At 41.3% G+C, this 13,424-nt stretch overlaps 1 pseudogene; it reads right to left on the reverse strand.

Moving 5' to 3' along the window:
- Window positions 1-1,331: 1,331 nt before the first annotated feature.
- On the reverse strand, window positions 1,332-1,931 carry LOC149868923 (small ribosomal subunit protein eS8 pseudogene; annotated as a pseudogene).
- Between the last annotated feature and the right edge of the window lie 11,493 nt (window positions 1,932-13,424).

Consider the following 13,424-nt stretch of genomic DNA (forward strand, 5'->3'; position numbering starts at 1 on the left):
ATGGGAAAGAAAACTCAGGCCGGATCCCTACTAGATGAGAAAAGGGTGATGATTTAGGAGAATGTCGGGAAACAATGAGCTAGAGTGCTTAGACCTGCTCGAGCTGCCGTGTCTTGGGTTTCAGCTTCAAATGCTGTCAGCTCACTTGATCTGCTTGTGTTGTGTTGTGGCTTGACCATTTACCTTTGAAGGGAGGCTACTAGGATGCGGCTTACTTGAAAATCACCTGTACATACGTTGTAAACTGAAGTTTGAATGCATCACGTACTGATAGACAAGGGTGAATGTGTGTGTGTGTGTGTGTGTGTGTGTGGTTTTTGCAAGTAGGATGGGAGCACTTGCTGGCTTGTGTGTTAGACAGCCTGATCACTGAGAGCAGGACAAATTCTGACTGGGCTAGCATGCCAGACAGCCCCTTTTCACTCCTTGCTTATAGCTATTTTGTTTCTTTTTAAATCATTCTTCTGCACATATCTGACAGACTGCACAGAATCTTTTCAAAGTGAAATACCACTGCACATTCATTCAGTTCTTTCACTCAAACCCAGCCACCTCTCTCCTGTACTGTAGTGATGAAACTGAAGACAGTCAGACCTACATTTTTCATACAAGTGTATTCATTCAGCTGCCTAAGGAATATTGGCTAATCCTCTGGGATATTCCTACAAAGAATATAGATGCTGTCCCTGCTTACACACCTTAAAATCTTCTTTTTTTCTTTTGAGGTTTTAAGTTCCTCCTCCATCTTTTGAAAAGAAGACAATGTAAGCACTGACCACAACGGTACCAGCTGGTGGGAATGGGCTGGGACCCAGGATTTACCCCTCAGTAATCAGGTTAGGGTAAACCAATAAGAGCTTGAATTGTATGAGGTACATTCCTACCTCCCTTAGGGTTTTTCATCTGAAACCTCTAATCATGCCCTTGTTTTGTAATAATTTGTTATACATATGCGGTACTTTCCACCCATGGCTCTCAAAGTGTTTTATGAACATGACTTATGCTTCACAGCTTCCCTGAGGTAATTAAATATTAGGGCAGGGAAAACTTTATGGGATTTTGGATTTTGCAAACCCTCCTGCTTATCCTGAGGTTTGCCAGGCTTGTTTGTGTTTGTGCCAAGCTTGTTTGTGAGGTTTGCCAAGCTTGTGTTCATGTACCTTTTTCCCCTGTGATATTGACTCCTGCTTTTTTCCCCCCAAAAGTGCCACAATTAAAAAAAAAAAAAAAAAAAGCAGCAGAAGTGCAAAGGAAGATTGTAGTGCATGCATGTTCCAGGCATTTAGTGGGATGTTCAGACATCTAACACACATTGCTGCTGTGTTAGAATATCAAGCATTCACAGAGGTTGGAGGCATCCTACCACTGCTTCCATCAAGCCCTGGGAGTATCATTCTGTTATAAAAAACTTCTGTTTTCATTGCTTGGCATTTTAGTTTAATACTGTGTATATATTTGACTTTCCTGGCCTTGATCTGCCTCAACCAGAATTCTGATTTCTTGCCCTCAGGAATATAACTGTCTGCTCAGTATAAAGTCTTTAGGCAATGCAAGCACACTGCTTTCCCTGCTGGAATTGCCCCTTTAGGAACCAGTTGCACTCCTTTCACTCATATTTATTTTGGATCTTCCTTCAATACTGCTTATCTAAGATTTCCTCCACTTCCAGCATCAGCTTTGTTCCCTTCCTGCTCCCGAAAGGCAAGGGGACGTGTGTTTCATGCTAGTGTTGGGACAGGGGAACTATTGATAAGAATGTTGCTGTTCTTCACCAGAACCATCCTGCATGTGAGCCCATTACTGGAAGCACTGTAAACCATGTCAATGATTCTGGTCTTGTGGGGTAGCATTTGGATCCCTAAAAGAAGTTGCCAACACCCATCTGGAAGACGCAGTGTTTCTTGGGACCATCACAAAACCTTTGTTGTATGAATTCAGCATAGGCCAGTCTTGGTGTTGACAGGTCTTCCCAATCCATGTATCTCAACTCTTGGCCATGAGCTTCCTTTTTCACTCAGTCTAGTGACAGTGGTGCTTGTTGTCCCTAGAGAAAACCTCTCCTGATGTCCTGGCTACTATTGCAGAGTGGTATCAGGCAGCCAAGTTTCCTCTGTTTTTGATTCTCCTGCTGGATCCAAACCTGAAGGAAGCAACTGGGAAGAGGTAGCAAATATGTCTGTTCAGAAAATAAAGAAGATTGAAGCAGTTGGAAATATTCCTACCATGCTACCTGAGGAAGGGAAGCAGTGTGGAAGGCAGAAAATGGAGGGGAAGCTGTGGTGTCCTCTTGCATGTCCTATCCCTCCCCATAGTAGCAAGGCAAGAGGAGACTGGAAAGACTGGGGGAGAGAATGGGAAATCCAGTGGATACCGGGTAGGACTGAAGGGAGAGGGACAACATGAGGAGTAGAACAGGGTACTGGGGACACAGAAGAGAGCATGCCACGAGGTAGCAGCTATGAGGAAGACTCTTACCCATCTCCATCAATCTCTTCCTCCTACCCTACACACCAAGCAACCAGGCTATATCCATCAGGCCCTCTGCTGCCTCTAGCATCCCAGCTAACCCTTTGGTGGGAATGACTTGGCCCAACAGCCATAATATAGAAGGAGGATAGAAGTAAAGCAAGTAAGTTCTTTATGCCATTGAACAATAAATTAAGGCTCCTATGCAGCTGTACATGCCCCTTTGCTGTAGTGGCACTTCTCTGAAATGACTAGCCTGCACTCCAGAATCTCAACATTCCTTTGTACTGAAATGAATCTCCAGCTGAGCACAAATCTCTCAGTACCTCTTCCAGGTATTTTCTGCTGAACCCAACTCACCTCAGTCTGGTAACATTGTTGGAGAAAGAAAAGCCCAGAGCCATCCTTTTCTTAGTGCCCTACAGCTTAGTGCCCTAACAGAGAGCACAAGTCCAACTTGCTTTAAACACGGCATCTCTTTGGACTGAAATTTCTTTCCTAATTCCCAGTGACAACTTGCCCTGCCAAAACTTGCCTCCTTTCTCCATTCCATTGCCTCATTTTGAAGGGTACAGGATATATGCTTCTCCTTGCTTCACATGCTCTTTCTCACTGGGTCCATCTACATGTGCTCTTTACTGCAGAGTAGACTAATTAGCTCTGCAGTAACATGACACAGTCTACACATGTGCTGGTATTAGGGCTCAGTAAACTAATTAACTCTGCTGTAAGATCGTACTGTCAGTTCAGTACAACAGAGTAATTAACGGCACTAAAACGCACGTGTAGATTCTGACTGCTGGTGTACGTTGTACCCGGTCAACCCAGACAGCCAGGGGCCAGCTCTGCCCTGGCTCAACTTGCTACTGTCCTGGGTGCACTTGTAAACGCTGCACCTGGGAGCAGCTTAGTCCAGCCCTCACTGCTCCAGAGTTTATTGTGTCACATAAATTGCACATGTAGATGCACCCACTATGTATCAGGCCTGGAGGAAGGAAATCCCAAAGGAGCATGTTGATGCTTATTTTTTCTCCCTTCCTGATGAGGAACGTACATAGGAGACTGCAGCCTGTTGTGCTGCAGTCCCCCTGGGGAAATCCTTGAGGTCCTATAAGGTTCTGAATCAGGCTGAACTGAGAACCCCTGGTATTAATATCTTTCTGCCACATACACACATGCACGCACGATTTTGGGGGAAGAAATGATTAACTGTGCCCCATGAGAAGAAGGGATATGTTTCCCAAGAGGCAAAACCAGATTCTTATTTCTAATAATTAAGATAACAATGTATTTGGTTTGACAGCTTGGTATCTTTGGATTTTTCCTGACTATTTTCCCTCTGCAGGCATCAGATTTCATGAATGTCTTCCTTTAGCTTATTTATAATTGATATGTAACAAAGCAATTGTGTCAAGAGTTGTTTGCCAATTGCATTTGTATGATGCTTGGAGGATGCGTTGTGACATAAGACCCTTTATTACCAATGATAAGAAGCAAGAAGGGAAGAAACCATGTTGAGCATTAGAAAGCAGAGTGAACATTAGGAGAAAATCATTTATTTGTCAACGGAGAACGCTGGATATTGAAATGATCTGGTATCACAGGATGCTGTTCTCATATTACTTTTTCTGAGAAGAATCCCAGTTTAATGACTATCCCTGGCAGGGTAAAGGCATTTTAGAGATTCCTAGGCCAGCAAGTTTATGAGCACTGTGGAAGTCGCTGCCTGGCCTAACGGTTATAATGAACATGAAAACCAAAAGAGACCCACACTGTTTACAAAGGAGTGATGCTGCTTGATCAAAAAATGTTTTTTTAACCAAAATTAACATTTTTTATGCAGAAAATGTTGATTTTGGTCAGATTTGTCTCCAGTCTTTTAAGATGAGAAATCAATAATTGAAGACAAAAATGTAAAATATTTTATTTTTTGGTTGAAACAATCAATTTTTGAAACCCCCAAAGTGAAAACTGTTGTAGGAAAAAATAAGCAACTCAGACCATTTGAGGGGGTTGATTTTTCATGTTGAAAGTAAATGCTTTTCATGTGTTAAAAGTCTTCCATAGCTCAAAAATTCCCAGGGAAAAGGAACTGGCATTCCTCAAGAAAGTTTTTCCTTAAGTTTTCTAATAGCAATAAATCAGACTACACTTTCTATGTTCCGTCTAAAACAAATGGACACAAGAAAAGGTGGTTAGCAACACAGACTTCCATTTATAGTCCGTTACAGACACATGACTGATGTCACCTTCAGGGTAGAGTAAAGGCTATTTTCTTTGAAGAGACATAATCCTCAGGGCTGATTAAAGGATGGCTTGAAGGTGAAGTCCATCAAAATATTAATAATTCAAATAGATACACTTACTCTGAAAACTATGCAATTATCACTTTAATCTCTTGTTGGGTTAGTAACTTGTTCATGGAGTTGTTATGACTTCTGTGAACATCTTTTGCTTCCTGGTTGAGCAGCCGGAAATTTTTAATGGGAAAGAGTAACGTGAAATAATCTGCAGCAAAAGTTCATACATTTTGGAATGGATCAAGGATCAAATTAAAATGATATGATAGAGATTTTTGATACGCCAAATGGTGTGTATGTGATGTAGAATTACGAGTTTCCAGCCCTTAGGTTGAGATATAAGAGTAGATCTTGTGGATTGCGTAATAGTTTCATAGATGATAGGGTCGGAAGGGACTTATTAGATCATCGAGTCTGACCCCCTGCCCTGGGCAGGAGTGAGTGCTGGGGTCAGATGACCCCAGCCAGGTGCTGTCCAATCTCCTTTTAAATACCTCCAAGGAAGCGGACAGCACCATCTCCCTTGGAAGCATATTCCATATTCTGGCAACCCTCACTGTAAAGAATTATTTTCCTGATGTCCAATCTGAATTTGCTGTCTTCCAGTTTGTGGCCATTATTTCTAGTTACCCTGACAGGTGCCGTGGTAAACATTGTATCTCCTATTTCTTGCTGCTCCCCCATGAGTTTGTAGGCAGTCACAAGATCATAATAGCTATGGCTGTTTTGTTTGGGAGGGGTTTTGATTGTGCACTGATTCTCTTGCCAGTACTAGGAAACCCAGTTTCCTAGCTAGAGGATCATTCTTTTCTTCTGAGTGTCATAGCAGTCACCAATTATTCCCCATAGTCTGTGCCAATTTGATTTAAGGCAGTGGTTTTTGCCTTTTTTCTGTAGTGTTTGACATGTTTTTTTTGCCTAGGGTCTTCTGAGCATATACCAGTATTAGCCACCTACTTTCTTGCTGTTCCATTGGTAAGGTAATGACAGGATCCTTGTTGCCTATGCTTTTTTATTGTGTGTGGGGGGGCTTTTTATAGGTATTTTGGTGTTTCACATAAAGTTATTTGTAGTTGTAGGTGAGGGTTTGAAGTAGTGATTTGAAGATTCCTTCAGTTTAATGAGTGACTGCTAACACAGGGATCTGGATTCAATGGCCCTTCCAATCTTATATTCCTACAATGCGTGGAATCTTCACGTTTCTTGAACTTTTGCTTCAGCATCATAAAGTGGTATGTGAACTTGAGCCTGATTAAAGCTGTGAACTGTTCAGGGCAGAGGCAGTTGTTTTCTGTGTTTGGAAAGTACCTAACATACATTAATTTCTAATTCAACATAATCACCATTTATGATCACAAATCAGCATAATCACAAATTAATAGCTACTGCTAGCATCTGAACAGAACCAAAATGCCTCATATCATCCAAATAAACAGAATAATCCAAAGGGAGAAGTGTTCCTGAATTATGTGGAGTAGAGAAATGAGTCAGAACATCAGGGATTGGTTATCAGCACTGACTATTCCTCTAATAGTTTTGTACTGCCACCAACCATCAACCACTTTCCACATTAAATTAATAATACTAGTTAAATACCTGGGTATTTCCAGGTTTGGAGTATGTCTGTGGACTCAGGTGATTAGAGGGTGGCTGGGATGTGCTCAAGGCCCTGGTACCCCAGAGGTATAGGTGGGGATGAAGGCATTGGTTCTTTTGAGTAGTGGGGGGCAGGTATCAGTATTGTCAGTGTTATTCTTACAGTAGGGAGGCCTTTTTGAAGATTGGCTCTGTATCTCTGGAGAAGTTATTTGGCTTCTCTGCATCATAGTTAACTTCTCAACCATGCAAACAGGACAGTGTGAATGTTGCAAAGTCTTAACTAAGATTTTCAATGCTGAATTTTACAGGATTTTTTCCATAAAACACATATCAAACTTACACATTGTGGTTATATTTGTAGTGGAAACTTGAATCTAATGGATTGCACTGAAGCGAGGGAACAGAAACACTCCCTGCCACCTTGTGTGTCTAATCAGTTATCCCATATTATGAATAAAAATGATGGTGAGCTGTTTGGGAATGAACAAGAATCAGAGCGTCTCCATGTGGGTAAATTATTCCAGAACCGAATAGGGTGAGAATTAAAAGTGCTATTCAGGGGTAACTCCCTGGGTGTGCAGTCTTATTCTACATGTTATGTGCTCTGATTCCACTTTAACTTGATTCACTTCTTAAGTAGGTTGGTACGTGGAGATAGTTTAACTATTCTGGAATGTGTCTTTATGGTTATATGTGGTTATGTATTTTTATTTTTTTTATTTTGACCAAATCCTTTTTGGTCAACCCTAAAAACAAATATGATAATACAGAGCTGATGTGAGGCTATCTGAATGTTGGTAAAGATCTTTGGGATCTTCAGATGCTGTACAATTAAAATATTATGGTGAATAAACAAGAATCCCCTTCCTCAGATTGATTTTAAGGATTTTTTTAATTTAACTTCCTTGAGAGAACAAGTCTGTCCACACTGTAATGAATTAGTTAATGTACTGCAAGATGGTACTGTGCCTGCAGGACCCCTCTGTGGTAGAAATTTTAAAAAATGTAATGGTGGCATCAGGAATGAATTACTGAAGCCTAACAAACACTTTTTAGAGTAAAGATGCCTATAACAGCATGGCTGCCTACATTTAGGATCACAGAAGCGTGTAAGCAGAGGGTCCCCGCCTCACTTGCAGTGTCTTTTCAAGACATGACATATTCCCTTTGAAAATGTATGCCCTGAAACTCTAAGCAAAAACGTACTTTATTTAGACACCAAGAAAAAGAACAAATTAATTTGAAATTGACATGTGAAATATTCTTTTACTTTTAAGAGAAATTCTGAACAATATCAAGACCATGATAATACCTTCTTATTTTATTTAATTCAAAGACAATACTTTATCTATACACATGAGAACAGAGGAAGAATCTGAGGATACTAAATGTCATAATTTAATTGTACCTGAATACAAGGATACTTTTGATGTTAACTGCATTGCATCTTATATAATTTGAATTGATCAATTATTGGACAGCTTTAAGGAATTCAAGGGAAAAATATGAGGAAAGGCAACCCTTGGAGATGAGTCTTAGAGAGGGGATTTTATAAGCATGTGATCAAAGAGTGTATAGAGGTGTTTAGAGTGTTGGGGAAAGTGTAAACTAAGTGGGGTGGGGGGAAGAGGTGCATTGTTGAAATGCTATTGTAGCTGGTTTTATTCTCCTAAGAGATGGCTCAGTGTTGAGAAAGCAACATAAACTTGAGACGTTGTATTTATTGGTATTATCAGCAAAAGAACCTGTCAAGATCTTTAAAAATGTGCAACACCTGAAAACTTGTTCTCAGACATGTTTGAAGGAGTTTTTGCTTTTGGGACCGCTGGCCACTTTCGGCAATGTGGCCTTTTCATTCAAGTATCTCATGGTGGTGAAAATTCTCACCCATAAGTAGAGACGTGACAGGGCAGCTCTACAGGGCAGTGCTGGCTGCTGCACTGGCGGTGCTGGTGTCAGCAAAGCTAGGCACTAGCTGCAGTGGTGGCTATATTTGTCCCTCCCCCAGAGTAGTGACTGGAGCTGTTTCTTTGGTTGTGCATCCCTCCCTCAGTGTTGCCGTGGCTATAAGCTATTGCACTGGTGGATTATAGGACATGAAGTATCAGTATTGTCAGTATTATTTGTACAGTAGGGAGGCCTTTTTGAAGATTGGCTCTGTACCTCTGGAGAAGTTATTGGGCTCTGGGTGACTGACTCAAATACGTAAAGCAGAGTTCGGTAGTGATCAGATACTAACAGAATTGGGAAAGTCATTCAAATGCTGTCTTCAGGCTTTCAAATTTTAAGAGAATTTGGTTCAAATGTGTCCATATCCCTCTTGTGTTCATTTTCTGCAAATATTTACACAGCAAATTTATCAAGGTGACTGTTTGCTAAACAGCAAGATGTGGGCAAATACTGCAAAACAGTGGCAGGGAACAAATCAGTCCTTATACTTATGAGGATACATATCTGAAGTCTGATTCTAAAAGTTAAAACTTGGTTAATCAGGGAAACAATGTTCCCAATGTGTGCTATATGTCTGGTCAGAACAGCCCAAATTGCAAACTGCACAAATCAAATCCTGACGGCAATGTGAATAGTTTTTGAAAATTATGTAAACTGAAATGTATTTTCATAATATGTTTGTTGCATAGTTTTGAGCAATGAACAAATGCATGGAAAATGTGATTTATTCAAACAATTTCATGCAGCAGAAAACAGCTACATTTACTAACTACACAATAGTGTTTTAGTACAAATAGTTCATCAGTTCTTGCCAGCTGATGGAGGTTTTTTGATATCCTACATGCATAAAATGTGTTATGCTTTCAGTCCAGCTCCTAAGAGACAGATGCCCATTTTATTAAAAAGCTGTCTCACGACAAGTCTGACTTCCAGCATGTTGTTAAATAGTACTTATTATAACTTCTGAAGTCTTCATTCATGGCAAATATGACTGTCTTATGACCCAGTTCCAACACTATAGTCCTCAACATAGTTTGGTTATTTCATCTTGCAGTGGACATAGGATTTTAAATATATGATATACATAAACCATATCTGAACCTTACAACAGCCCTAGGTTATCATCCTGCAAACAAGCTGGGCTTCTTATAAGGGGCCTGAGGTAGTTTGGTACACAGCTCTCAATATAAAATAATGCCCATGAAATTCCCTTAGTGGACTGGAAAATCTTAAATCAGGGTAGCAGGCACCAGATTTTTCAATGGTATTTAGGTACTTAAAAGTCCATAGGCTTCTAGAGGGATTTGTAAAAGTTTCTTTAGGTGCCTAACTGCTTTTATAAATCCCATTTTGCATCAATCTGCATCTTTGGATGCCTAAATATATTTGTGCATCTGGGCCCAAGTTATTCAGATGCTCAGGTGGTTGCAGGATGGAGCCCTCAGATTGTGCTAGAGTTTAGAGATCATAGGAAAGTCAAGCTGGAAAGCACTTCATTAGATCATCTTGTCCAGCCCTCTTCTCAAGGCAGGATCATCCCTGGTTAAGCCATCACAGCCAAGTATCTGTCTAGACAGCTTTTGAAAACTCCCAAGGATGGAGATTCCACACTTTTTCTGTGTAGCCTGTTCCAGTGCTTGACCACCCTCATAGTCGGACAGTTCCTCCTAAACACCAGCCTAAATTTCCCCTGCTGCAACTTGAGGGCATTGTTCCTAGTTCTGTTCTTACAGCCACAGAGAAAAGCCCATCTCCATCCTCTCTATAGTTGCCCTCTAGATATCTGAAGACTGTTATCAAATCCCCCCCTTAATAGTGTGTGTGGGGAGTGTGACAAACTTTTCTTCTCTGTGGTCTTTAGTTAGGTAGACAAGATATTCTGAAAAAAGGCAGAGAGATGATCAAAAAGATTATTAAAGTTCTCTATACTTGCAGATTGAAGTAACAGTCTATTTTAGACAGCTTTATATGGCCTCCCCTAACAAGGTATTTCCAAATTATTTAAAAATGGAGTGAATCCGTATAACACATTACCCAGAGTTTATTTTTAAATAGTGTGTGATTAGTCAGCAGCAGTGGTGTGCGTGAAGGACTTGGGGTAACATTTTCAAATGTTCTCCTTGTCAAAAGTGACTCAGGCCAGATGGTAGACTTACCATGCCTACCAATACTGCTGTCAATATGCACTGTTCTCAACTAGAAGTGGTGTAGCTGTTTGTCTTTGGATAAGCTAATTAGTGCTGAGTGGGCATGTCTATACATGCAATTAAAAACTCTGTGCTTACTGTGCCAGAGTTTATTGCTTTCAGGTGCTGCATCTGCACATGTGCCCAGGACCACAGCATGTTGAGCTGAGTTGGAACTGCCCCGATTGGCAGGGAGCCCAGGGGATCAGTCTGTCAGCCCCAGGCTGTTCCCCCAGCTCTATATACTGTGGAGGGGCTGGTTGGGGTGCTACCGTGTGGGGTAGCTGGAAGGCAGACCCCGCACTGAAGCACCCTCAAGCTTCAGCCAGCCAGGGCAGCATCTATGTATGTGTTGCTGTGGAGTAAAAATTTCTGCAGCAGAATAGCACTTGTGTTGACCAGTACTACCTTGCTGCAAAATGAATTAGTTTACCCCACTCTAACAGGGGAATGCATGTAGACATACGTTTAATTAGTCTACACAGCAACTTACCTGCTCAGAAGTGGTACTATTGCGGTGCCTTGTGTAGATGCGCTGTCACTGGGTGTACCTACACAAGATGTTTACTATGCAGATGACTAATTAGCTGCACAGTAAATGTCTCATGTAGACATGCCCAGTGACAGTACTGATTAAGCCATGAACGAGTCCAGTTTGGTGGCTGAGGAAGCAATCCACACCAAACAGTGTTGATGGCACTGCTTCTGAGGAGGTAAGCTGTTGAGTGGACATAATCAATGGCACTAGAGGTCACAAGTCCTATGGGGCGCCAGTGGCACTGAAGTGTTTATGGGGTTAAGACATTTTTAAAAATAGAGCTTAGATCCAGAAGTCACGCGGGCACTTCTGAGAATTTACTCTATACCACATAACAAATGTTTTTAAACATAAGGCTGATCAGATTTGTCAGGAGTGTTGAAACTGCGAAGTCCTAATAGGGGTGGCAGGGGCAGTGACATTTTTGTTGCTTTGGACTTTTGTATTTTCTTTCCAATTTGACAGAGCCCTTCACTACTGGGCAACATTCTTCCCAACCAGATTGGCGCCTCCTGCTCTCTTCTGCTCCCGTGTGAGCAGGGGAAAAGTTACCCTGAGGCTGCAAGAAGCTTTGGAATGATCTGGAGCTATAGGTGGGATGGACAGGAGCTGAAAATCTTATCCCACTCCAGGTAAAGTCAGTGGTCAAATCGTTCCTTGATCTCAGTGGCAGAGGACCAAGCCAATCCAGTCAGCTCATGGCTCGATTCACTACTTTCTATGTACTTAACTTACTGATATAGTTAGACTGTACACTCTTTTGGGGGCATAACTCTATGTTAATATACCATAATGGGGGGCTAGCTCTTGATGGGTCCTTGGCCACTACTGTAACTAACATGGCTACTAATAATTAGTTTTATGCTGGTTTGTCTCCACTGAGACCACTAGAGTTACATTGAGGTCAAACTGGAGTAACACAGTAGTGGTTTCAGCCTATACCCTACGGTAAATCTGTATAGGTTCCTCTTCTGTATCACGGAACTCCCCTCTCCATACAACTGAAGGGGATTTTATAGTAGACACAGTTTAGGGGGAACCCCTGAGTGAGTGGCACTGTCCAGTTGCAAAAACCTTACTCCCTGGCATATTACCCTCTTAATCTTCCTCATTTGGGAGATAGAGTTCACAGTTCTATACCAGGAAAAAACTTTATGTTTACAACAGAAGTACTTTAAGGCTGCACTGAAATCTGGTTTTACACCTTCTAAAGGAGGAAACAGAGGGGCAAAGGAGTTTAGAAAGGTGGCTGCTTTTTTTTTTATTTGGAAGTGTTCTAAACTTCTGAAAAGGGGACTTTCTAATGGGAGCATCCTCCAAGCTTTACTCGTACAAAAGTGCCTGCTTCCTTACATCTACATTTCTACACCATGAGCCTATTTTGTATCGCAAAGAGATTGCTGCCATTCCCACTGAAGTCAGGAGGAAGTTTCTATGTGTGTCTTTGATAACAAAATTGACTCCCCCTGCATTGAAATTATGTTGAACAACTATTTAGAAGAAACAGTCACTTTTCCTGGCATGCATTTACTCAGAGTGACCTTAAAAGTGTGAATTACAAAGGGCTGGGGGGTGAATTTAGTGGTTAAACAGCAAGGGAAGCTGCCTCATACTGGGCCTGCAAACTCGATGTTCATGCACAAACTCCCATTGGAGGTCAACTTGGTTAGCCACTTTCTCATAGTGGGATAGGCTGCAAGATGCTTTGGAGGGTTCAAAATGTTTGCAAAGACAGTGGGGGCTTCTGGTTTTTTGGTGTACACAATAATCATGCTATGAAGTTTTAGTTCTACGGTATTTAATAGTATTTTATTATTTGGCCCCAGTTTTCACCCCTGCCTCACATTAGGCTCTTCAGCTTTGATTTGGCCCCTACATGAAAATGGCTTGAGTTTAAGGAAACCTGTCTTCCTGAAGTCTCTAAGTCTAGAAAGTGAAACCATTGCCTAAAGATGACTTCAGGAGCCTGGTTCAGTATCCAGGTCTGAGCATTTTGTTAATTGGGGATAATCTTCTGTTATTCTGAAAGGGGGTGGGGTAGGGGAGGAGGTAGATTATTTCCTACATGTTTTCATGAAAAACAGAAGCTCCTCCTCTTTTTCTTTCCTTTTCCAAGGAATTTTAATATATATATGTGTATGCATGTGTGTGTGTATGTACATCTATATGTGTGTATATGTGTGTGAAAGAATAAGCTTTGTCTGCAAAGGGCACATCTTTCAACTACCTTCCTGGAACTGGGGGAAAAGATGGGATTTTATCCTCAGGGGCTTGATTTAATTCACCATTTCCCGTTTGTGAACAGCATTTGTGAGCGTTGGACAAAAAAAAAAGGGTTCAAGGCTACCACGTAGCGTTAGAGCTTATTCAGCACAATACCTTTCA

Source organism: Crocodylus siamensis, chromosome 3, assembly GCF_052110815.1.
Source record: "Crocodylus siamensis isolate JL-2025a chromosome 3, ASM5211081v1, whole genome shotgun sequence".
Lineage (NCBI taxonomy): Eukaryota > Metazoa > Chordata > Crocodylia > Crocodylidae > Crocodylus > Crocodylus siamensis.